The sequence below is a fragment of the Triturus cristatus genome, chromosome 7, assembly GCF_964204655.1.
Source record: "Triturus cristatus chromosome 7, aTriCri1.1, whole genome shotgun sequence".
Classification (NCBI taxonomy): domain Eukaryota; kingdom Metazoa; phylum Chordata; class Amphibia; order Caudata; family Salamandridae; genus Triturus; species Triturus cristatus.
In genome coordinates, this window is record NC_140590.1 from 1,176,624,860 (window position 1) to 1,176,646,730 (window position 21,871).

The 21,871-nt window shown below is 48.1% G+C and overlaps 1 long non-coding RNA gene and 1 pseudogene across 3 annotated transcripts in view; one reads left to right on the plus strand and one right to left on the minus strand.

Moving 5' to 3' along the window:
• The window catches only part of LOC146811376 (uncharacterized), a 316,012-nt gene that overhangs the window by 186,820 nt on the left and 107,321 nt on the right, over positions 1–21,871 (plus strand). The gene's annotated exons all lie outside the window — the stretch shown is intronic.
• Positions 5,316–10,858, minus strand: LOC146811378 (GLIPR1-like protein 1 pseudogene; annotated as a pseudogene). Its single transcript, XR_014966717.1, has 2 exons — positions 6,799–10,858; positions 5,316–6,765 (listed from the first exon to the last, which is right to left on the minus strand). The product of XR_014966717.1 is annotated as a GLIPR1-like protein 1 pseudogene (transcript).

Genomic DNA, 21,871 nt, shown 5'->3' on the forward strand with positions numbered 1-21,871 from the left:
GGAACGTTGCCTAGGGTTCTGAGCTGGAACACCCCAAGGGATTTCATGTTGATCATAGGAGGGCTGGGTCGCACCTCTGGTTGGCGAGGTGGGCATACCAGAAGATGAACAACTCACTGTAGGGCAGGGTTGTGGCGTCCTGTCTGCAGAGTTTTGGTTGGATGGAACCTTGTCTAGGGTTTCGAGCTGGAACACACCAGGGGCTTCCATGATGATCATAAGAGGGACGGCTACACCTCTGGCTACCGAGGTCGGTATACCAGAAGTTGAACAACTCACTGTAGGACAGGATTGTGGCGTTCACCCTGCAGAGTTTTGGCTGGATGGAACCTTGCCTAGTGTTCTGAGCTGGAACACCCCAGGGGATTCCATGATGATCATAAGAGGGCTGGGTTGCACCTCTGGTTACCGAGGTTGGTATACCAGAAGTTGAACAACTCACTGTAGGACAGGGTTGTGGTGTCCTGCCTGCAGAGGTTTGGTTGGATGGAACCTTGTCTAGGGTTCTGAGATGGAACACCCCAGGGGCTTCCATGATGATCATAAGAGGGAGGGCTACGCCTCTGGTTAGCGAGGTCGGTATACCAGAAGTTGAACAACTCACTGTAGAACAGGGTTGTGGCGTTCGCCCTGCAGAGTTTTGGCTGGATGGAACCTTGCCTAGTGTTCCAGGCTGCTACACCTCAGGGATTCCATGATGATTATAAGAGGGCGGGGTCGCACCTCTGGTTAGCGAAATCAGCATACAAGAAGTTGAACAACTCACTGTAGGGCAGGGTTGTGGCATCCTGCCTGCAGAGTTTGGGCTGGATGGAACCTTGCCTAGTGTTCTGATCTGGAACACTCCAGGGGATTCCGTGATGATCATAAGAGGGAGGGCTACATCTCTGGTTAGCGAGGTCGGTATACCAGAAGTTGAACAACTCACTGTAGGACAGGGTTGTGCCTTCCTGCCTGCAGAGTTTTGGCTGGATGGGACCTTGCCTAGTGTTCTGAGCCGGAACACCCCAGGGGATTCCATGATGATCATAAGAGGGCGGGGTCGCACTTCTGGTTAGCGAGGTCGGTACCCCAGAAGTTGAACAACTCACTGTAGGACAGGGTTGTGGCGTCCTGTCTGCGGAGTTTTGGTTTGGCTGGATGGAACCTTGTCAAGGGTAATGAGCTGCAACAACACAGGGGATTCCATGATAATCATGAGAGGGTGGGGTTGCACCTCTGGTTAGTGAGGTCGGTATACTAGAAGTTGAACAACTCACTGTAGGGCAGGGTTGTGGCATCCTGCCTGCGGAGTGTTGGCTGGATCGAACCTTGCCTAGTGTTCCAGGCTGATACACCTCAGGGATTCCATGATGATCATAAGAGGGTGGGGTCGCACCTCTGGTTAGCGAGGTCAGTATACCAGAAGTTGAACAACTCACTGTAGGGCAGGGTTGTGGCATCCTGCCTGCAGAGTTTTGGCTGGATGGAACCTTGCCTGGTGTTCTGAGATGGACACCCCAGGGGATTCCGTGATGACCATAAGAGGGCGGGGTCGCACCTCTAGTTAACGAGTTCGGTACAACAGAAGTTGAACAACTCACTGTAGGACAGGGTTGTGGCATCCTGCCTGCAGAGTTTTGGCTGGATGGAACCTTGCCTAGTGTCTGATCTGGAACAACCAAGGGGATTCCATGATGATCGCAAGAGGGTGGGGTCGCACCTCTGGTTAGTGAGGTCGATATACCAGAAGATAAATAACTCACTGTAGGACTGGGTTGGGGCGTACTGCCTGCAGAGTTTTGGTTGGATGGAACCTTGCCTAGTGTTCTGAGCTGGAACACACCAGGGGATTCCATGATGATCATAAGAGGGCTGGGTTGCACCTCTGGTTAGCGAGGTTGGTATACCAGAAGTTGAACAACTAACTGTAGGACAGGGTTGTGGCGTCCTGCCTGCAGAGGTTTGGTTGGATGGAACCTTGTCTAGGGTTCTGAGCTGGAACACCCCAGGGGCTTCCATGATGATCATAAGAGGGAGGGCTACACCTCTGGTTAGCGAGGTCGGTATACCAGAAGTTGAACAACTCACTGTAGGACAGGGTTGTGGCGTCCTGCCTGCAGAGTTTTGGTTGGATGGAACCTTGTCTAGGGTTTCGAGCTGGAACACCCCAGGGGCTTCCATGATGATCATAAGAGGGAGGGCTACACCTCTGGCTACCGAGGTCGGTATACCAGAAGTTGAACAACTCACTGTAGGACAGGATTGTGGCGTTCGCCCTGCAGAGTTTTGGCTGGATGGACCCTTGCCTAGTGTTCTGAGCTGGAACACCCCAGGGGATTCCATGATGATCGTAAGAGGGCAGGGTCGCACCTCTGGTTAGCGAAGCCGGTATATCAGAAGTTGAACAACTCACTGTAGGACAGGTTTGTGATGTCCTGCCTGCGGAGATTTGGCAGGATGGAACCTTCTCTAGTGTTCTGAGCTGGAACACCCCAGGGGACTCCATGATGATCGTAAGAGGGCGGGGTCGCACCTCTGGTTAGCGAAATCAGCATACAAGAAGTTGAACAACTCACTGTAGGGCAGGGTTGTGGCATCCTGCCTGCAGAGTTTGGGCTGGATGGAACCTTGCCTAGTGTTCTGATCTGGAACACTCCAGGGGATTCCGTGATGATCATAAGAGGGAGGGCTACATCTCTGGTTAGCGAGGTCGGTATACCAGAAGTTGAACAACTCACTGTAGGACAGGGTTGTGCCGTCCTGCCTGCAGAGTTTTGGCTGGATGGGACCTTGCCTAGTGTTCTGAGCCGGAACACCCCAGGGGATTCCATGATGATCATAAGAGGGAGGGCTACACCTCTGGTTAGCGAGGTCGGTATACCAGAAGTTGAACAACTCACTGTAGGACAGGGTTGTGGCGTCCTGCCTGCAGAGTTTTGGTTGGATGGAACCTTGTCTAGGGTTTCGAGCTGGAACACCCCAGGGGCTTCCATGATGATCATAAGAGGGAGGGCTACACCTCTGGCTACCGAGGTCGGTATACCAGAAGTTGAACAACTCACTGTAGGACAGGATTGTGGCGTTCGCCCTGCAGAGTTTTGGCTGGATGGAACCTTGCCTAGTGTTCTGAGCTGGAACACCCCAGGGGATTCCATGATGATCGTAAGAGGGCAGGGTCGCACCTCTGGTTAGCGAAGCCGGTATATCAGAAGTTGAACAACTCACTGTAGGACAGGTTTGTGATGTCCTGCCTGCGGAGATTTGGCAGGATGGAACCTTGCCTAGTGTTCTGAGCTGGAGCACCCCAGGGGATTCCATGATGATTATAAGAGGGCGGGGTCGCACCTCTGGTTAGCGAGATCAGTATACAAGAAGTTGAACAACTCACTGTAGGGCAGGGTTGTGGCATCCTGCCTGCAGAGTTTTGGCTGGATGGAACCTTGCCTAGTGTTCTGATCTGGAACACTCCAGGGGATTCCGTGATGATCATAAGAGGGCGGGGTCACACCTCTAGTTAACGAGTTCGGTACAACAGAAGTTGAACAACTCACTGTAGGACAGGGTTGTGCCGTCCTGCCTGCGGAGTTTTGACTTGATGGAACCTTGCCTAGTGTCTGATCTGGAACAACCCAGGGGATTCCATGATGATCATAAGAGGGCTGGGTCGCACCTCTGGTTAGCGAGGTCGATATACCAGAAGATAAACAACTCACTGTAGGACTGGGTTGGGGCGTACTGCCTGCGGAGTTTTGGCTGGATGGAACCGTGCCTAGTGTTTCGAGCTGGAACACCTCAGGGGATTCCATGATGATCATTAGAGGGCGGGGTCCCGCCTCTGGTTAGCGAGGTCAATATGCTAGAAGATGAACAACTCACTGTAGGGCAGGGTTGTGGCATCCTGCCTGCAGAGTTTTGGCTGGATGGAACCTTGCCTAGTGTTCCGAGCTGGTACACCCCAGGGGATTCCATGATGATCATAAGAGGGCGGGGTCGCAACTCTGATTAGTGAGTTTGGTATACCAGTAGATGAACAACTCACTGTAGGGCAGGGTTGTGGCGTCCTGCCTGTAGAGTTTTGGCTGGACGGAACCTTGCCTAGTGTTCCGGGCTGGAACACCCCAGGGGATTCCATGATGATCATAAGGTGGTGGGGTCGCATCTCTGGTTAGTGAGGTCGGTATACCAGAAGTTGAACCACTCACTGTAGGACAGGGTTGTGGCGTCCTGCCTGCAGAGTTTTGGCTGGATGAAACCTTGCCTAGTGTTCCGAGCTGGAACACCCCAGGGGATTCCATGATGATCGTAAGAGGGTGGGGTCACACCTCTGGTTAGTGAGGTTGGTATTCCAAAAGTTGAACAACTCACTTTCAGACAGGGTTGTGGTGTCCTGCCTGCAGAGGTTTGGCTGGAGGGAAGCTTGCCTAGTGTTCAAAGCTGGAACACCCCAGGGGATTCAATGATGATCATAATAGGGTGGGGTCGCACCTTTGGTTAGCGAGGTCGGTATACCAGAAGTTGAACAACTCACTGTAGGCCAGTGTTGTGGCGTCCTGCCTGCGGAGTTTTGGTTGGATGGAACCTTGCCTAGGGTTCTGAGTTGGAACACCTTATGGGATTCCATGATGTTGTGGAGGTTTGAATTGTGGCAGTTGCTGGCGACTGTGACTGAGGTGCTGAATAAAGGAGCTGAAGAACACACCCGCCCACACACCTTCTTACGAAAGCGCTATTCTTGCATTTCACACGGATCACTTTAACTTATCGATACTAAGTACTCAGACATGTAGGATCTGCATGGTAGTACTTATTTGTTTTTATTTGCTTTTTCAGAACATACAGAACTGACAACCACACAGCAACCACAACTTCCACTAGCCCTACAGGAGGTACACTTTCCCTTTGCAACATCACTTCCCAAACTTTAAAGATGAGTAAATGGTGGCAGAAAATGAAACACACATACAGATAATAAATGCCACTGTCTGATATTGCCACCCCCCATTGCCCCTCCTGGGCTGAAAGCAGATAGGCTTTTTGAGGGGGCCCAAGTGTCCTTCGCCGTGAAGGCCCTGGTGGTTCTTCCGCATAGAGTTCCAATTGTTCTTTGCAGTATGCGAGGTCATGCCACCACTGCTTTTGGGTAGGGCCACTGCTCCAAAGTGTCTATTGGCCAGCAGGGTCTGCATGATAGAGGGGCTAACAAACAATAAAGGGATATAGGGTTGAACCTAGTGCACCTGGGTATTTAACACATTTCATACATTTTATGTTTTTTCACTTTTAATTATTTCAAGACAAAGAGCCTTAATGAGTCAATCCAGCAAGGTGTGTCATTTTAAAACAGTTTATTATCTAAAGTAAAAAAGAAAGTGTTTATAGAAGGACGATGATTATTTGAACTACAGTTTCCACTGAAAAAGTGACACCATGAAACGAGAGGTGTTGTGTTAGTTACATATATCATTTAATAAGAACAAGCAAAATATAAACACATTTCTACAACTCGTTATTGTACTTATGATATGTTGGTAATTGATGCTAAATTAAAGGGGCAAACCTATCATATCAGTAGGAATATTATTGTTTCAGCTCTTTTGCAAGCTGAATGAGCCTTCATCATGACAACAAACGTACAGCAGTGTTCTCGAGTTCACTTCTACAAGGTTTCAAACAAAATGTATAAGAGCTCAGTTGAATTCAATCAAAAGATAAGGAAAGAAATAACTGCAGAACACTTATTCAGTGCAGCTCGCATAATTACATCAACATTTGCATATTTTCAAAAATTTATTAATATTACTTTCTATCCCAAACAGTTAAGTTACTTTACATCTTTGCATTGCCAATCTCCACTTTGTGTTTTTGATTTACATATAAAAGCATATGTACAGTATAGTGCAAGGCCTGTTTACAATAGCTCGTGCCTACACTGCAAAATGTATGGTCACAAAATCACAAGAGGACCCCACCACGTTCATGATGATGCACTCTTAGGTTCTATGGTGAAGACAATAGGCCAGTGATGTTGTCTAAATGAGGTAAACTCCTCTAGGACATTTCTCACACTTACTGAGGTGTTAAGAACCACAACAGATGTTTATACATTTTTGAGTTCTGGATGATTTGGAGATATGTGACTCTTCAGTGTGCAATTATTTCTCACTTTACATTTTTCTTCTCTTGCTGGACACTTCACTGTCCCTTCAATGCAGACATTGAGAAGCGAGGGGACCCACTGTTGCGGCTTGAGCTTGATGACGTCCCCCATGGTATTTGGTACCATTGTTTCTGACAGATGTCTTGGCCACTCTGGTATTCCAGCCTGTTTTCTAGCCATATGACTGGTCCATTGGACAGGAAGTACTTTCCCCACCTTTTCTTAACCAGGCACTGAACAAAAACATCTACCTGGAGCAAGGGCGGCTCCTCCGTAATGGCAGAGGAGTGCCGCCCCCCTGAAAAGATGAATAAGAAAATGATAATAAAGGCCTTTTATTATCATTTTATTTTTGCTTCGTGTTATCGACTGTCGGCGTGACTTTCAGGGGGGCGGGGCCAGGCAATCCTCTCGCGACAAGCATGGCAGGGGTAGGGGCGGTGGGCATTTTTAAATGCGCATGTCAGTTTGGCCGGCCGTCTTAGGCCGGCCAAACCGTCATGCATACTTAGGTTTCTCCAACCCAGCTGTGTTCCACAGCCAGGTTGGAAAAATGCCACAGGCTCCAAGGCACTGTCTGAGAGGCAAACCAGGCTGCTCAGACGAATCCCAGTGCTTCTCTCATGCTGGGAATAATATTCCCAGCATGAGAGAAGAACCTGGATTGGCATCTGTGCAGCAGTGTGCAGCCGCAGTCGAGGATTGGGAGAGAGGAGCAATGCAGCGGCCGTCGCGGAAGGTAAGTGCAATTTTTTTTTGTATTTCATTTTTTTGTGTTCCCTCCACCCTCCACTCCCGCCCCCCTTCCAAGCAATGCGAGCAGGCGCCATTGGCCTGGAGGGTGAAAGAACTGAATAAAAAACGCAATTTAATTAGGGGGTTGGAAGGGCCATTTAACCGTGGAGACACATTACCGTCTTGCTGATCAGAAAGTACAGCGTAAGACCCTGAGATCCTACTGCATGGATAGCTTCCAGATCCTGTACAAAATGGCTGACTCTTAGTGTACAACTCTAGAGACCTTCTGGCACCAAGTTAAGCCAGGCACCATTTCGTTGGTTTTCCAGCATGAGAGCAGCTCACTCATCCCTCTGATGGATTGTCCACCACTGCTGGAAATATTACCCTAGGCTGGCTCAACAGCGAGGTGCGTCTCTTCTTGCAGCTCTTCAGCAGGTCATGAAGCATTCACCTGGCCTTCTGTATGTGTTGAAAACGCACCTGTGCACAGTGCTTAATCAGTAGCGTAACGAAACTTGAGGAGGTCCCCCTGCAAAGTACATGGTGTGATCCCCAAGCCCCTGGACTCAGTTAGGAGCTCTCTGGCCAGGGGCCCACTGCCCATGCACAGTGCCAGAGGGGGCCCCTTGGAGCTCGGGGGCCCCTCCACTCGGCATGGGCTAATGTTACGCCACTGTGCTCCATTTGTATAAGAATACCTCCCTTGCTCTAAGTTTTTCTTAGGAGCTCATTGCCAGCACTGCCGAACCTCTTAGTTACCTAATACCAAGATTGCTTAGTCTTAATTCCACCCCATGCCTCTTTCATTCACCACTAGACACTCCCGGCCCTTCTAACTCTCTCTTGCAGATTCCTTTTCATCCCTGCTCTCTTCCTTGTCTCTGCATTGTCACTGCTTTTCTGTATTTCTGTTCCTAATTCTTTATCCCTTTTCTGCCTTTTTCCTGTTCTTGGTCAAAGTCTGATGATGAAAAATAAGTCCAGGTCTCCAAAAATAAGTGCTGGTGGGCCCCACCTGCAACCACTGTCTCAAATTCAGCACTGTCTGTGGACCACGCCCTAGCCTGTGGCCTGGAGAGGGCTGGTGAGGTGAATGTCTGTCACTGCAGGGAGAGGAAATGATTGGCCCTGGGACCTGCATAGGGGAGCGGAGGGCCAGGAGGGAAGGAGATCACGAGGTCAATCCCAAATAATAGAACATTTTTGGGACGGGTGAATGGATAGGTTAAAATTTGGCTACTATGTTTGACAGGGAAATAGGAACGGAATGGTGATATCCCGGAAGTGGGGCACAAGTTCAAAGCGAAGGGATGAGGTGGAAGCGGAGGGATCTGTGGACACTTTAGGAAAAGGGATGGGCATAGTTATGGGTGAGAGAGGAATAGTTCATATTGTACCAGGTGAATTAAATTAATAATATTGTGTGCGCTAAAGAGAAATCTTTTCCTCTCAAAAGTTCCCTCTTGTGAGACCAGACAGGCAAGATATAAATGATGCGTTTCCCTCTTAAAAATACACAGACCAATGGGGTAGATGTTGACACAGCTCTGAAAATGTTGCATAACATGAATAATAAAGATTTATTTTAGCACATGGTCTTGTATTAATCATTTTGCTCTTAAGCGGTTGAACATGACAAAGCATAAAAAAGGAAACGCTCTTCCGAAGTAGCCTGCACGAGCTTCGGAAAGCAGAGGGTTGATTTTCAGAAAGGCAAGTGTTTCTGAAAGGCTGGTTGGGCTGGGGCAGAGGCAGTCACGTATAAGGCAGCAAATGTGATGTGACTAACTATGCAAGGGTTTATTGGCCTTTCAAAGACATTGACCTGTTAAACTGCCCTTACCCCTCTGTGCTTCAAAATGTTCCATATAAATTTAGTCAACTAGTTTAAAAATAACCTTTGGCTGCATGGAGCTACTAGGCGCCTCTTAAGCTGTCAGACATGCACACACGAGCACCAACCACCAGAGAGCCAAACAGCAACCTGAACCGGCAGGAGCTGCCCCGGCACCAGGTTCACCGGTGTCATGACCTTCGACCCCATCGCGATCTGGGTTTACGCACAGGTTGCCCTTGCACGTATCTCCGCCTGGGCACTTGCTGCACGAGACTCCTGCCGTGTAGGGAAGCCGCCCGTTATTTCCAGCTGGGCCGTAATTGCACACGAACACGAGTACATCTTTCCAGTCCGGGACGTTTTGGACCTTCGGGCAAATATGGGCCCCACATCCCACTTTGTAGGTTTCGGCCCAGACGACCTGCGTGTAGTGGCCGCAGGCTGAGCCTGGGGAACAACTATTAGCGTCATAGCGGTAGTCCTTCACCTCTGAAACCCAACTCTGTGTGGGTGAGATCTGCCTAGTGTAGCTCCCAGTCCCAATCCAAATGTTTTCCCCAACTCTGTCAAACTTTGGGTGAAGCTTTCCACGTATCTTTAAGTCGCCATTGTGGCCAAAGATGCATTTCTCAGCCCAGGCCTGGGCTGTGGAAGCCAATGTGGTGTCCCAGGACAAGTGTTGCATGTTAGTGGCGGGTGGAGACACCAGGCCACGAGCTGAGTTGTGGTCGTCGAGACATTTTTGGATGAATTCCTGGTCTCTGTAGTTGGGACTCCCCACATCGGTTGGAAGACCCGGGGTTGCACACACCAGCAGGACAAGGCTGAGAAGAGGCCACCAGAACACCATGTTAGCAGAGTCTGGAATCTCTGCACCGGTTGTGTGCTTTGAAAATGGATTCCTAAGCTAAAGGTGCTTTCGGTGGATGATTCACAGGCCTCTGCACTGGGTTGGTTTCTGGATCCCTGCACAGGTTTTTGCTTGCTTCTGGTGGTTTATTGGATCACTGCACGGGTTGCTGTTCTCTCTGCTGTGGTTTGTTTGGTCACTTACAAATTATTGATCTCTCTGTGGTGGTTTGTTGGGTTCCTGAACATGCAGTAGATCTCTTTGTAGTGGTTTGATGAGTTCTTGCGCAGCTTGTTGATCTCTGCGTGGTAGTCTATTGGGCCCCTGAGCAGGCTGTTGATCTGCGTAGGTAAATGATCCCTCTTTGGTGTTTTATTGGGTTGCTGGAAAGGTTATTGATCTCTGCGGTAGTATGTTGGATCCCTAAACAGGTTGTTGATCTACTTGTTGGTTTGCTGAGTTCCTGCGTCGTTGTTGGTCTCTTGGTGAAGGTTTCTTCTATCCCTGTGCACTTTTCCTTTCAGATTTTGAATGGTAGGTTCCTGAATGGGTTGCTGTTTTCTGTAGCTGGATTTTAGACTCCAGCACAATTATTCCTCACAGGTTGGATGGAAGGTCGTGGTGCTGGTGGTAGTTCTGCCGTTAATCACGCTATGGGTACACTGGTTACAGAACAGACGTACCACCCTGGGTGGCACTGGTGCAACCATAGACTTATGTATAGGCTGTCCTTTCTTTTGTAGTAATAGAGTCTCCTATACACATGTTATTGTTCTCACTTTGGGTGAATTCTGGTTCCAGCACAGGTTGCCGTTCTCTCTCTGATGGTACTGTACGCTTTTTTACAGATTATTTTGTCTATGGCCACATTAATGGCTCTGTATTTGTTGCTGTTCTTTTGTGTTTGTATTATACTAGAGGCTCCTGCAGGGGTTGCTGTTCTCTATGTGGCTGCACCCGAGGCTCCTGCTGTTTCTCATCCCCTCAGTGACGTCACTATAGGCTCCTCCGCATAATACTCTTCCCAGTCAATGGCATTACAGGTTTAGGCACAGCCCAGCCTCTCTGATGACGCTATAGGCTCCCGCACACATTGCTGTTCCTGTTCGGTGGAATCATAGGTTCCAGACAAGGGTATTGCCTCTGTTAGCACAGCGGGTCACTGCACGGGATGCTGCTCTTTCTAGGCCCCTGCTATGGATTCCTGCGCAGGTTGTTCTCGCGATGCACCTGAGATCCCGGAAGAGACTGTTATCGCTGCGGTCTGCCAGAGGCTCCTTTGACGAGTGCACCTACTATCAGGTTTTTATCCTTCCGCAGCCTCTGAGGCGATGAGGACATTTGTGAAATGCAGAAGTTGCAAGGCCCGACCGCAGCTTCCTGCCCGAGGAGAGAGCGCGCTGTACTCATTGTGAAACCAGCCCCCACCGGGGCCCCCACCCCAGGCCTCGCCACACCGTCACGCACAGGGACACGGGGGCAGGGAACTGTTCTCAGCCGCTTCATATAAGCCCTTTTAAGGAAGTCGCAGGCGCCCTGAGCCGCCATGACAGGCCCGAGGCAGGCTACAGAAGGGCAGCCATGACAGGGAGGTGGCGTGGAGGCGGACAGGCCTGGCGAGGGGGTCGGTCTCCATTGAAGGTGGGCGCAACAGATGTTAACAGAGACCTAAAGACTTACTGAGCACGAGACTCTCGCATTTGGATGTCGCAGCAAGGTCATGTTCAGAAGGCTCTATACCAGTCTAATGAAAAGTACTAGAAACAGATGTGCAAATGTAGATCCTATACAGATAGGGGAGCCCTATTGAGGGCAGATTCCTTAGCTGTGGATACCTCACAGCTGAGATCCATCCCTTCGGAGTGATAAGTTTCCTACATTTAATCTGGACAGCTGCATATTTTATCGGTTCAGTGTGATTGTTGTGATGAGTATATTAATGAGCTTTTGGCGTTATACTATTAAGTTCACATTTTTGTCATCACTGGTGTCTAGTTTTGTGTAACATAATTTCTTCTAGTGGAGAAGTGTGGCTCAATGATTAGAGCCGCAGACCCTGATGCAGAGGTCTAGCCCGGGACCATAGTTCAATTCCCTGCCTCGGCGGGTCTTGGGCTCAAAAACTCCACGGACCTGATAATTCTCGCCTGGGTGCCTATTCCAATCATGGAGTCCCACTCGGCAACTCTGGGCAATAGCTTGCTTAATCTCCACAACGGCCCCCACAACGCTAAGGATGCCTGGCCTCCACCTTGGGGGTGCCCAGGAGTGGACGCCTCACAGGGAAAGCCAGGATGGGTTCCACAGCGGTATTCGTACAAGCGCCTTGAGACCCTTGCAGGTGAGTAGTGCGCTATACAAGTATAAAATTTACATCTACATTTCTCTGGTTGTCAAGTTTGATATTCAATACTTGCCTCTAAGAACTTTGAAGACTAGAGAGGTCTTTCTAGTTCTTGGCAGACTGAGGGGGCTGACGGCCATACCAGTCCTGAGGCAGCAGCCATGACAGATCAAAGGAAGACAGCAGCCAAAAACATTGTATGAAGGAAGTGAACCTGACAACCCCACAGTGATCGCCGTACTTGTCTCTGGAAAGCACCATAACAGCAAAGATGGAGGTGGCCATGCTAGACATAAGCAAGGCATCAGCCTTCTTAGGATGAGGAAGCTACCTGGCATGACATCCTGCAGGAGGCAAACGCTCTGTCAAGCTTAGGAAGGTGGGAAGCAAACACAAGGAGATGATGGGCAGAGTGCTGAAACTTTTCAGACACTCACCCTCCTCCGTCACAGATCTGGGTTGAATCCAACATCATTCTTTAGCTCACTCCTCCACCTCAGTTCAGACCCAGCTATATGCAAATCAGTCTTGACCCTGTGCCTCATGGGAGCAGTCCAGCCTGAACTGCCAAGCCAGGTCTTCCCTGAACCGGAAACAAGCATCCTGGGACCGGTTTCTGGGTAACACCCTTCCTCAGCCAGGCTAGCTTGAATTCAGTGGTAAAGTGAGCAAGGGACCCACGTCTGAACATACCCTGCAAACTTAGGGCGAACAAAGCAAACACAAGGAGATGATGGACGGAGTGCTGAAACTTTTCAGACATTCATCCCCAGTCACAGATCTGGGTTGAATCCATCATCTTTCTTTATATCATTCTGCCACCTCAGTACAGACCCAGCTATATGCAAATCAGTCTTGACCCTGTGCCTCATGGGAACAGTCCAGCCCAAACTGCCAAGCCAATTCTTCCCTGAACCGTAAACAAGCATCCTGGTACCGGTTTCTGGGTAACACCCTTCCATAGCCAGGCTAGCTTGAATCCAGTGGTAAAGTGAGCAAGGGACCCACGTCTGGACATACCATGCCAATTTAGGGCGAACAAAGCAAACACAAGGAGATGATGGACGGAGCGCTGAAACTTTTGAGACACTCACCCCCAGTCACAGATATGGGTTGAATCCATCATCATTCTTTAGCTCACTCCGCCACCTCAGTTCAGACCCAGCTATATGCAAATTAATCTTGACCTGTGTCTCATGGGAACAGTCCAGCCCAAACTGCCAAGCCAGGTCTTCCCTGAACCGGAAACAGGCATCCTGGGACCAGTTTCTGGGTAACACCCTTCATCAGCCAGGCTAGCTTGAATTCAGTGGCATAGTGAGCAAGGGACCCAGACCCATCATCTCTAACCAAAGCAACTAAACTTTCTTCCCGAACTAAACTTTTTTCCCTAAACAGCTTCTGTTGCCACCATGCATGGAAGAATTTGTTAAATTTCTTCTAGGTTCACTCTCTTGCAATCAGATTAGCACACAAGAAAATTGATGTAATCTTCATCATCAGAGGATCTAGATGTCACTGTTGGGAGAAAGTGTCCTGAGAAGTCCTCTGAACAGTTGCGAGTTTTCCTCAGTTATATCTCTATCGTCCTATAAACATTCAATAGAACTGCATCCAACACCCTCCTAAACAGTTTTTATAGCCATAAAAGTAATGGATATTCATAAGTGTGAAATTAAAACCCAATATGTGTTGTCAATCATAGTAATGGAACACACAGATACTTTTTTCCATAAACGACAGTAATAAAATCCAAATGCTTCTCCAAGTTTTCACTGTTGATTTATTCTGCACATTAAAACTTCCAGCAAGCGATCAGCCAACACGTGTTTCGTCTTTTTTAAGACTTTTTCAAAGCAATTCAGTTTTCCTAATCCTAATGATTTTCACGTGCAGTTGCAAATATTCATGAATGCCCATACTTAACGGCTCAAACTATTCTGCTACTCCAACTAAGTCATGACAATATCGGTTTCAAAGTTAAATCCAAGATTGATTTCAAGAACAAGAATGAAAACCGGCGAACTGATATCAAATATATAAGTCAATACTCAAGTCATGATACACTGAAAAGATGAGCCGCCGTAATTAATCAAAGAGGAAGTCCCTGGTAAGCTCCCTCGCCGGTATTCCACAAAGGTGCCCCAAACACAAGTCCGTTCAAGGTAGTAAACAATTTGATTCATATAAAGTATTTTACGAGATGCTGTAATTTTCCCATTCAGGTCCACTACTACCGCTCAGTTTTCTCCACTGTCCTATGCCAGGTGGTACTTTCGCCTGAGGGTTGCCATGAATACAGTGAGTAGTGCTTGATGATCACTAATAACTGTAATGGACTTCTTGGTTAGGAACATGTGATCCTGTTCTCAAAACATCCAGGCTTGTTCTCTATGGCATGGAATAGGCCTGTTCAATGTCTTCTAGGCTTCTGGTAGTATTTGACATTATTTTCCTTCAATATATCTGTAGTGTTAGGATCGTTCTTATCCCTCTAGGATAGCATCAACAATCAGTTAAATTCACAGGCTAGGATCAAAGTGCACCGTGTGGTTAGTTGTGTCTACTTCATTCTTAATTTATCAAAATGCATCTGAACACTCGGGATACCAAATGGATGGTTGCCTCTGTTTGGTCAGTTCTCTGAGAGGTGCACTTATGGCGGCAAATTCCTTTATATAGAGAGAACAGTAGCTACTCACCCCTAGAAGTGATCATTTATCCGAGACATCTGCATGTAAAAGCATTTTTGCAGTACAGATAACTTTTCAGGACCTGGCCACACTGCTTTGCCGGAGAAAATGTGGGCAAAGAATGTGACTTTTTGCTTGTGAAATACACATCTCCCTGAGGTAAGCACTTATAAAAATATTACCAATGATTTATTTTGACTAATACCCGTGTAAGCGTACAGTTCTAGCTCCATGTTCGTGTAATTTACTAAACACCTATATGTAAAAAAGCTATGAATATAACCATCGTTATAAAAAATTATGATGGGGATACCTCAGCCCCCAGTGGCGGCTGGTGAAATTTTAAAGTGGTGAGGCGTAAAATAATTGTCACACTGCACTATGGCGTGCGAGCCCGAACAACTTACGGGGGGTTTGGGAGGGGTTTTCCCCCCGAGACAATTTTGAAAAAAGAGTGGACAAATGGTGCATTTTCAAGCAAATTTGAGAAGTTAAAATAATAATACATTTAAATGACCTAACACTTGAAGTCAAGTAGGAATAAAGTAATTAAGATTAAAGGTGCCTTTAGGCCTAATTCGGGCCTACTTTTGTTAAGCACAGGAAAATAGAGTTTCACACAATCTAATAAGAAGGAGCAGGCACCCTAATAGATCTCTGCTCTTCGTGTTCTAATAAAGAAGGAAGGAAACAGCCGTACCAAGACGAATAAAACAATAGCAAAGGAGCAGTTGGCGAAGTTCTGAATTAATAAACCTAGACTCAGTAAATACAGTTTCCCTTCCAAAGCTGCTTAGATAATTATATTACCTTCATTACACAGATGCATTCTGGGTTCCATCTCTGAGTGGGTGGGGGAGCCCGGGCAAGGCAATATGAATTCAGGCAATTATACTACATCAAAATGCTAAATATTATGAAAATAAGGCGCCGATGTGCTGCCTTTCATTTAACCATAAATAAGCAAACAAACGCAAAGGCAATTCAACGGTCTGGGCTGCGAAATTTTCTGCACTCATCACATAACCAGTCTGTTCGAGGAAGCAATAATGCGGAAACGTGTTCTCAGCTTGAACCTGTGGCATCTTTACTGGGGTTAGAAACCGCTGCGTCGAGAGTGCCAAGTGACTCCTTAATTACAAACACAAAATACGCTGCGCATCAGGACGTACGGTTCAAGGAGGCGAGCAAAGCAGCGTGTCAAATGTAAAAACAAATATCAGCGTCGAGCAGGCACAGGACAGAGACAGGGCAGAGTTTTTGGAAAGAGTGATGTGTGTGCCTCTGCTGCAGACTCCTCTAGATAATTATTAGGAACAAGGGCCGACTCACAGACACATTTTTGACTGGCACAATTGAGGACCTTGTATACCCCTATGTTACCGCACCTGTGATACAGTATACTAAAATTCAAAGTTGTTCTAAATAATGGCTCTCAAAATGTTTTACCCGAAAAACCTTAAAATGACACTAATTAGTTGTGATTTCTGAAATGGAACTCATGGGTTCTAAGTAAATTGAGAAATGGCTCTGTTTTCTGAGACCTGGCCCTGCAGATCTGTGTAACTTGATGGATAACTTGTCTGCTTGTGTGATATATTTAAATCGAGAGATAACTCTGGGGATTAAGACTAGAGTGTGTAAATTCTCTTTAACCTGCGGGCTAGCCCTACTAAGGCTGTAAGACCTGCTTAGTCTGAGGGAGAGCTTATTTTTTCTCTTATTGAGGTACTTAAAAGGAGTGGCGCCATGAAATGCTTTAGCACATATTATTTTATAAGTACAGCATACATTCCAATGTACCCCAGCTCATTGGCATTAATGGGGCCCCCGGCATTGCCATACCCAATGAGGTGAGGGGTGCCCATATTTGGGACGTAGCTTGGGTGTTTCCGCATGCTTTGCCCGCTCACTCCCCTCCAATCGGAGCGCTGAAGGCCATGTGGGGGGGATCAGACCCTGAGAGTTCCCACTCCTCTCCCTGTCCCTGTGTCAGTCCTGCCCGGAAAGGCTGTATTTGGCGGGCCTCTGTGCTTATTACCTGCCCAGTGCCCGTCTTCCAGGAATATGGCAGCCAAGTAGCATCCCAGGAGATATGCGTCCTCCCGGTTTAATACACCCTAAACTGGGCTTCGTGGATTCAAACCTGGCTCTGCCGCTGTTACACAGACTCATTTTAGGCATAACAATGACACTTCTAGAAGTTGCACACGAGTAACGAAGTGAATGGTGTTTAGCAGCACTCCCTCGCGCTCGATGCAAGCTTCGCCTACTGTCTATTCGGAATACAACATTAATATTATGTATTCATCAGTTTATATCTCTTTATACTTACGGGGCCCCAAACGGTTTGAGAGATACAGAACGGCTAATTACTTAGGTGAGGCCGACAAACTAGTACCGGCTCTGCTTGGGTGACGCAATTACAGATTAAACGTACCATAAAAGAGCGGTGTAGTAGTGTTAATTTTGAGGCCCTTCAGATAGCTCATTGGTTGGGTTGTGTGCCCACCACAGAGTTCTGTATGAGTGTAGGACATAGGTTTCCATCCCTGAGGTCTATTCACCCTTTCATCTAAGAGTAATAAAATGAGCACTCCGGATATTAACACACATTTAAGCGCCCAAAACAATTCATTTGTGCAGTGGGTGTGTATATACATATACAGCCGCGGCCGGCTTGCTTGTGGGAGGGAGTGGCGGGGCACGGCCGCATGGGTGTTGAATAACAATAAAAAAATAAAACCTTAACCTACCTTACCGCCGGCGCCGCCTCCGCTCCTGGCCGGTGTGGTGATGGTGCAGCCAGGTCCCTCTGTGTTCCCGCTGCTTTCCTGCAGGAACAGGAAGCAGACAGCATGCAGCCTCCTTCCCGGGCCCTAAGCCAATCACAACGCTGCAATGGCAGCGTTGTGATTGGTGTGGTGCAGCGCAGAGCGCCCCAGCCGGGCCATTTTCTCTATGTAGGCTGCATGCAGCAGCCTACATAGAGAAAAAGAGGGAGTGCCAATGACTGCTTTGTTCGGCCCTGGGGCCAACCAAACAGCCACTCCCCCCTGCCTTAGAGCAGGACCGCCTACCCGCCCGCCCCAACCAGGCACTTCTACTTTCTCGCAGTGAGAGAAGCAGAAAAATAAAATGGTAGTTTTTACCATTTATGTTTCTGCCTTCTCGCACTGCGAGAAAGCAGTTGGGTGGAACCGCCACTGTCAGCCCCCGGGATCGAGTGAATAATGAAGGGAGGGGGGCTTGCGGTCCACTCCATGGACCTGCACAGGGAACCCATCCACCGGAAACAAAAGTAAATTAAAGGTGAAGGGACCCCCTCCCTGAGTCTTTAAAAGGCTCTGGGGACCCCATGCCCCAGGGCCATGACAATTTTAAAAAGGGAGAGGGGCTGCGCGGCCCCCCTCTGTGAGCCTTTAAAGGCTGCAGGGACCCCATCCCCTGTGGCCGGCTCAGTTACTGGGTCCCAGGGAGCCCACCCCTGAGACGCAGTAGTATCCCTGCCCTCACCTACAGTGGGCAGGAAAACATGTTGGATCCCATCAGGCAGGAGCAATTTTTAAGTCTCCCGCCAAACGGGAGCAAGCATACAAGTCTGCTCCCAGCCGGTGGGAGGTTTAAATGGGCTCCCGCTGGCTGGGAGCAGACTTGTGCTCTATTTCCTTGCCTGCACTCCTGCAGGCAGGGAAACAGAACACATATTGCTCCCGCCCGAAGAGAGCACGCAAAAAGCAACTGCTCCGTCCGAGCGGGAGCAATGCCGGCTCACGCGGGTGCCCTGGGCTCCCCTGCCGCCCCCAACGTGTTGGTTGGTTGGGTGCCCCAGCTGGGCACAGGAGCACCAACTTATTATAAAGAGAGTCCTTGGGGTTGGGGTCACCGGGGTCCGAGCAGGCTCCTGGAGGCAAACTGGGCTGCCCCCTCCTCTTGTTGATAAAATACAGCCATGGGGTTGGGGTCCCCGGGGCCTAAGCTCAGGAAGGGAGGCTGAGCAGCCACCTCTCCTTTTTAACAAACTACAGCACTGGGGATGTAGTCCCTGTGCCCGAGAAGGCTCAGGAAAGGGGGCTGGATGCCCCCTCCTATTTTAAATAAATACGGCTCTTGGGATCGGCTCCATGGGGCCTTTGAAGGTTTGTGGAGGAGAGCCCCATGGCCCCCTTTTTTTTTTATTTGGCCCTGGGGGATGGAGTTCTGGGCACCCACAAATAAAAACTCTCTAAAGAGAGCCTGACATAAAATTCAACCTACGGAATATAACACAATACTTATCTCCTCATTACCCAGACTGACGGACAGCGTAGAACAGATGGCTGAGGACTACACTAATTGGATGAACAGCGCCCTTAATATCATTGCCCCAGCTAAACATAGGATTGCTAATGTCATAAAAAATCTCAACCTTGGTATGACAAGAGCCTCCAAATAAGAGCGTCGAAGGCAAAAGCGCAAATGGCGCAAATACTATGCGCTGCCAGAAAAAGTTAAATATAAAAAATGTCTGGATGAACAAAAAAAACTTGTTCTGGTTGCAAAGTCAGCTTGCTATTCTGAGCAAATTAAAATAGCCAGTGACTCTAACAAAACTCTCTTCCAAACAATAAAAAAAAGTAACAATACCTACAGTCAGCCACTCCGCAGCCAAAAGCCAAATCTTCTGTGACTCCTTACCAAGCTTTTTTCGAGACAAGGTGGCGACCTTCTTCAATACATTTTTTGCCAACAATACAAGTATCCATTATAGTAAGCTGTCACCAGATCCAGTCACTAGGTACACAGGCCTCAGGTATTTTGAAGCCCCCACAGTAGAACAGCTGATTAAGGTCATCCCCGAACTTAAATCCGGTTCCCCCCAGGATCCTTGTCCACCAAAGTAGTACATATGGTAACTGAGACAGTGACACTTCATTTGACGAAACATTTTCTCTGCAATGTTCAAGGCTGGAGTTTTTCCCTCCCACTGGAATTCAGCCTCAGTTCTCTCTCTACTAAAAATAGCCAATCTCAAGAGGATGGATCTGAACAACTATTGTCCCTTCTCTAGGCTCCCCTATCCTGCGAAGTTAGTGGAGAAGGTGATGATTGAGCAACTTGCTTCCTTTATTGACAAGAACCATCTCCTTGATGACACCAAGTTCGTATTTAGGCAAGACCATAGTACCAAATCCACGCTGGTGGTGAAAAGAGAGGAAATCAGAGCAATACTGGACAGGGGAGGGAATGCAGCCCTTGTTCTATTGGATGTTTCAGTGGCCTTCGATACTGTCAACCATGCGCTGCTGGTTGACCATATACACAGTCTGGGGATTGAGGGTCCTGCGCTTGCTCTTCTACAGTCCTTTCTTTCCAGCAGGCAACAAGTGGTGGCAGTTGAAGAGTTTACCTTGAGACTCTACTCTTTGCCCTGCAGAGTCCCACAGGGTTCATCATTGAGCCCCATGATGTTCACCTTATATGTCACGCCATTGGGCACGCTAATAAAATCTTTCGGTCTACCGCTGGCATCCTCCACAGATAACACGCAAATTGTTGTGTCACTTTCCAAAGATGAGGTCAACCTCGGTGATACTTTCAGAAACTGCATAAGTGCAATAGGTAAATGGATGGATAGTAACTGCTTGAAATTAAACTCATCCAAGATGGAAGTCTTCTTATTCGGGAATAATCCATCCATCTAGTCCCCGGCTTGGTGGCCACCCGAATTAGGATCATTTCCCACTCGGGTACCAAAAGTCAAAAATCTTGGGGTGATGCTGGACAATGACCTGAATTATAAAGACTGAGTCCAGCAGGTCACTTCAGCTTCCTTTTGTGCTCTCAGAATGATTAAGAAAATCGAGAAATATTTAATATTCGACCTCTTAAAGACAGTGGTTATTGCCATTGTACTGACGAGACTTGACAACTGCAATAGCCTCTATCTAAATCTTCAGATGGATCCAATGAAGAAGCTTCAGACTCTTCAAAACACTGCCGCACACTTCTTCTAAGGATCCCCAAATTCCAGTCAGTTAAACTGCCCATCAGCAAACTCTATTAGTTGCCTGTTAGGCAATGTATTGTTTTCAAAGCTATGTGTGTGGCATAACAGACCCTTCACGGGCATGGTCCCTCCTATTTGAAGAAAAAATCTGAGGTAATATGAAACTCTCCATGGTAACGGCCCCCTTTACCTTAGAAACAAACTTGAGCCATATATTCCGGTCCTCCAGTTCAGATCCAGTGATCTATTACTCCTACGTCCCAATTGTATTCGAACAACCAGGTTTGGGAGTCACTCTTTCTCCTACCTCGCCCCTCATTACTGGACTCAGCTGCCCTTGTCCATGTGTGCATGCTCTGACCTCACCCTTTCTAAAAAAAAAAAACGCCTGTAAACCTGGTTATTCACCCTATCATTTCATCTTTTACTGTGTGACATTACAGCTGTAAAGGTGCCTAGAGATCCCCTCGGGATGATTTGTGCGCCAAATAAATGAATACAAAAATAAAAATATGCACCCAAAAGGACCTTGTAGTCCAGCTCTGCTAAACATCAGGTTGTCCCAGCCTTCAGACGGACCAACTGGGGCGGCAGAAGCTTCTTCAGGTCCACCGCTCTACTTTGGGACAGTCTGCCTTTTGAACTGAAAACAGCTCCCTCCCTCTTTGTCTTTAGAAAACATGGCTCTTCATGCAGAAACAGATGACCAGTGCAGCTCTCTCTTGTCTCGCTTAGCACCAAGACGCCTCCGGGTATTTGTTTGCGCTTAATAAGTCTAATTCATTGATTCATTGTTTCATAATGAGGCTTAGGGAGGGTGGCCCCACAGCTTCCCTCTCCTTTTTTAATTGCATTTGGCCCCGGTGATGGAGTCTCCGGGGTCTTTGAAGGCCTGTGGAGGGGGGCGGGGCTGCCCCTCCCCATTTTTGTTGAATTTGGCTCCGGGGATAGACTCCCAGGGCCTAATGAGGCTCAGGGAGGGTGGGCCCTGTCTCCTTTTTTGTTGAATTTGGCCCTGGGAGATGGGATCCCTGGGGCGTAATGAGGCTTGGGGAGGGGGGCACGTGGTCGCCATTCCCTTTTTTAAGTAAATTTAGTCCTGGGGGACAGGGTCCAAGGATACGTATAACAAACAAGCAACCTGGTAACAGTACATCCTCTTATCCATCAGTCTGACAATACACTGATTCTAAATGAGGTAATTCTTTTTTAGGGGATGGCGCATGGAGGGAGAACAGTGGCAGTGACCTGGAAAGGGACCAAGGGAGAGACAGGGGC